The 4,883-nt window shown below is 32.3% G+C and overlaps 1 protein-coding gene across 4 annotated transcripts in view; it reads left to right on the top strand.

Moving 5' to 3' along the window:
- The window catches only part of LOC109825096 (AT-rich interactive domain-containing protein 2-like), a 21,753-nt gene that overhangs the window by 13,976 nt on the left and 2,894 nt on the right, over nt 1-4,883 (top strand). For 3 of the 4 annotated variants that reach the window (XM_020391819.1, XM_020391817.1, XM_020391818.1), the window contains exon 3: nt 1,007-1,142. The exons of the other annotated variant lie outside the window; for it this stretch is intronic. The gene's annotated coding sequence lies outside the window, so the exon portion shown is untranslated. The remainder of the gene's footprint in view (nt 1-1,006; nt 1,143-4,883) is intronic. 4 annotated transcript variants of the gene reach the window in all.

Genomic DNA, 4,883 nt, shown 5'->3' on the forward strand with positions numbered 1-4,883 from the left:
AAACGGGATTATTGTAGTGTCGTTTGATTCTTGCTATGTAAAGTTCAATCGAAGTTCTTGTGGATCTTTCTGTTTTGAGATTGTCCTTAGTCGTGAAGCAGAAAAATAAGGCAAGCTTCTGAATCGTTACCATAAGTCCATAACTACAGTGAGTAGTTCCCAGTTCTAAAGGTCAATCACTTCATTTGAATTTTTATAATAACTATCGTTCCTGCTTTTAACATAGTTGGCTGCTTTAGATTGGCTAGTGATATGTATCTTGCATAGCACATTGGCAGCAACAATTATGGAATACTTGTTATCTTTGTTGCCTATGTTGGAGTTGTTTCCTTCTCAAGATGCCCTCCGTTGGATGGCCATTTTTGTTTCTTAAACTGTATGTTTTGGATCAAAAAATATAAATGGTAATATCGAGTTTTAACAGTTAGAATTGTTGATATACTATTCAATTGTGACTGGCTAACGAATTATGTACCTTTCATGTTATATGGGTGTTCTCTGGGTCATTCATAGAATGGGCCTTACACACGTATCCTATGTATTTTTTAGGATTTGCCTCGTGTCGGCGTGTCGGATGGCCGTGTCGGATCCATGTCCGTGCTACATAGGGAATAAGTATTATCATATATGTCAATTAGTGTCTGATCATGCCATGTACAAAGGTCGATGCCTCACCACAATACTCTATCAAGGTATGACAAAGAGAGCCTAATCGATCTTCGTCCACTATGCATTAACATGAGACAGATGAAGGATAAACTCACTTGCAAAATGTGGCCGTTTGTGGCAGATTGACAAAAACTAAAGGAGCATGATCAATTGTCTGACAATGATCCATGGAACTTCATGGTGGCAGTGCCTTTTTGTTTAACTGACACATGAGCAGCTGACCAGTCCATGACTGACCTTGTGATTTTTATTAATTATGTATTGACCTCAATTTCCATCTCATGATTTGAGGTTATTTATCCAACTTTTGATGCTGTTGTTTCTATTCCTTTTACAGAACCAGTTGATTTATAAGGATATAAGATGCGGGGGGAAAGGAATCAGCTACCTTGGTTCAAAATTTTCAATGAAGATTGGAGCATATCAACAATAAATTTGGTCAAAATCAATTAGAAAAAAGTGTGGGATCCAAGGTATTTTGATAATTTTCATGTTCCTTAAATGTGAGATATTAATGGGGAATGAAGCACTCGGTCATAGGTGAAGAGAATTAGAACCGCGAAAGTGACAAAAAATGAATTGTCAAATGGATCATCTGTTTATATGCATGTGAGAAAATGGTATTGCGTTTGTTTAGACTAGTTCTCAAGCTGTGCTCTTTGTGTGATAGAGTAAGAGGTGGTACACATTTTTTATTTTTGCCTTTCATTTTAGCAATATGCACACACATACATATATATCTTATGATTCTTATCGGACTATTCTTCTCCTAGGTGGAGAAAGAATCTCCATCCACATTTTTTACTTTGGGGTTGAGCAACAAATGATCATAATTTAAGGAGGAAGTTTAGAGTGAAAAATAAAACAGGGAAAAGTAGACATTTTGCATTTTAAAAACTACCTGGATAGTTTGAATATATACATTAATTATGTACATTTTTTTTCCTTCTCAAGAAACAATTAAAACAATGGAAATCAGAGTCTCTGGAAACCACATATACCGATAATCTTATCAATTTTACATTAGTTGATTAGAATTATAAGGCTTCTATATGTAGTTACCTCACATTTTTATGCCTAAAATTTATAATAAAAATGTCAGGATGGAATTTCAAATAGCCTGATTTGAGATCTATTGGTTCTTAAAAGTATCATTATCTTCACTAATTACATAAAAACTATTATCTTGACCAATGTTGAAAGAGACGATAACACATAATGTAACGCTTGCCTCCTAGTAATGTAAAATGCAAAATAACATGTTTTGTTATTTATTTAATATTTAATAAATAAAGAATATTCAATGATTTTAATAAATAGAATCTGTTAGACCCTAATGCCACTAAGAAAGAATCCTAGAGGGGGGTGAATAGGATTTATGCTAATCTAATCCGATTTATGCCAATTTAAAACTTTACTAACAAATATATCCTAGCATAAGAGATATGAACAATATATGTGCAAGGATAATAACCCAATGGAAATATGAACACAAACAAGATAGTGAGAATATAAACAATAAGCAATAGACAAAGGCGATATAAGATATGAACACAAAATAAGTGTGCCGATGCAATCACAAACAAACGATATGATCACGGAGTTCGGTCCCCACGATCTACGTCTTCGCTCCTCACCTCGAGGAGATCTCCACTATCACAACCGGGTTTTCTACGCTTACCCGTACAATATTTACACCTCACACTCGGTTTTCTAGCTCATCGAAAATTTTACAATCACTCACAATGTAAACACACTAACTACCACCTCAAGTGTTGGTCTCTAGCCCGTGTCTCCCTCAAGTGTTAGGAATTACAACCTCTCTCTAGGCATTATCACCTACCCCACTCTTCTTGGGACGACCCCTGCTCTCACCACACACTCCTCTTGGTGTACTAGTGTAATACAAAGTGAATCCTCACAAATACAACAATCGGTTTTTCTAGTTCATCGAAAACTTTATAACTTACACACTTGCAATTACAATTCGCACCCTCTAAGTGTTGGCCTAGCCTGTGTCACCTTCATCAAGTATTCGGAATTATCACCTCTCACTAGGTTTTACTACCGACCCTACTCCTCTTGGAACCGACCCCGTCTCTCACCAACCACTTCTCTCGTTGTCCAAGTGGAATACAATGTGCAACTCACAATGAAGCTCACAAATACAAACTTGTTCTCTACAATAAATGAGAACACAATTAAGCTCACTCTCAATGTCACACAAACCCCACAACCCAAATTATACAATGTACGAAAATACAATAAGCTCAATGGTTGTGTGTGTAAACAATGAGTGAATAAAATCAACTAAACTTAATATAAACACTAGCTTAATGAATTAATATTAAACAATTTAAATGTAAAGCTAGATTAAGTTTAGAAAACTTCTCTATGGATAACAAGAGAGAGGGAGAAGAGTGAATGCTCAAACACCAAAGAATGATCTCCACTTGCTCTTGTGAAAGTTTCTTCACAAACTTGAAAACACACTTAAACAAAAACTTAAACCCTTAAACAAACTTGTAAAGCTCTTTTTAAAACATTTCTTTTTTTTTTGAACTGATTGTAAACATGATAATACACATGTTACAAAAACTGGTTTTCAAAAAAGCACTTCCCATTTGAGAAATCTCTTCATTTTACAAAATGGTTTAAAACATGAAAATAAAACATACTTGTTTTGTCATTTTGACTAAACCATGTTTTAAAAACTTTATAAACTGATTATATAGACTTGATAAGAGATACAAACTGTTGTTGATAAGTCTAAACTAAAAACTCAATATTATGCAAAAATGAAGTTTTGCACAATATGCTGATAAATATGAAACATGTATATATATGTAAACAATAATATAGGTTTCATATTTATATAAACTTGTAAACTATAAAACCAAAACTTGTGTGTATATACATAACTATTATATATATACATAGAAACCAATAAAATGTGTGTATATAATATTGAGCTTAAAGTATCTAACACACATAATATAAACCCTAAACTAATTTACCCAAGCTTGTGATCTTCAACGAAACTCTATTTTGGTACACTTGCAGATGAAGCTTGAACTTGGATCTTCAACTTGAATTACAAAGCTTCAACCACTATTCCGCCAACCTCCATTGGATATGATCGTGATTGCTTGATTCCATCCATCCATCCTCCAACATGTTGTTTATCTATAATAAATAGATAAACACAAACACTAGACAAACAACATTAGTGGTAAATTGTTTGTTAAACATCATCAAAATAAAGAGGCAAACAGAATCATCAAAGTTTTCAAATATAATATCACAATTATCAAATATACCATCACAATTTCTCAACTAAAATATGTCATAAATGCTTACCAACCTATACAAAAGCACATGTATTTCAAGTTTAAAAGAAAAATAGTCAAAGAAAAATAGTCAAAGAAAACAATCTTATGTCTCAAGCAATGTTGAAAAATAAGAAAATGCATAACTTAAGGACTTTGGATAGGTTAAAGTACAATGCATAACGTAGTTTACGCATTTTCTTATTGTGTAATTTAAAAAATATAAAATATGTTCATAAAAATTTTAAGAATTTGGAACAAAATATCAAAATACAGAAAATATTTTAATAAAAATTCTTTAATTTAATACAACATATGCATACTTACTAACAAATGTCATAGTAGAGTATTCAAATATATAATCACAAATTACATCTCATTCATAATTTCACATTCATTTTATTGGTCATGTTCACAATTCACAATCACATAATAATGTCACCAAAATAATCTATCAAGGCTTAACAAACAATTTAAAAGTAATTACTTAATTACTACAAGTTTTTAAGAGAGGAAATAATCTCAAGTCTATAATAAATTCCATTAAAGTAATGCAAGTTATATTGAAATAATGCATGCTATATTGAAAAACGTGCAAGTTATATTGAACACGTTATGTTGTAATAATGTAGAGTTATAATGTGTCTGGATAATTTCACGAGGTTATGTTACATTTAAGGTATGTTAAGTTACATATGCAAAATAGGAGATTATTTATATTGTGCTATATTAGTAATATTTTGAAATCTCTTGTTTTGCCCTTCAAGCATTAATTCTCGTGCCTTTTTTTGTCTAAGGTGCTTCCTTAAATTATGACATTGCAAGTTTAATTCTACGTCTAAAATGTGGGATGAGATTCTCTCTCATCCTAAGCAGATAGCATCT

This window comes from Asparagus officinalis, chromosome 10, assembly GCF_001876935.1.
Source record: "Asparagus officinalis chromosome 10, Aspof.V1, whole genome shotgun sequence".
NCBI classification, from domain to species: Eukaryota; Viridiplantae; Streptophyta; class Magnoliopsida; order Asparagales; family Asparagaceae; genus Asparagus; species Asparagus officinalis.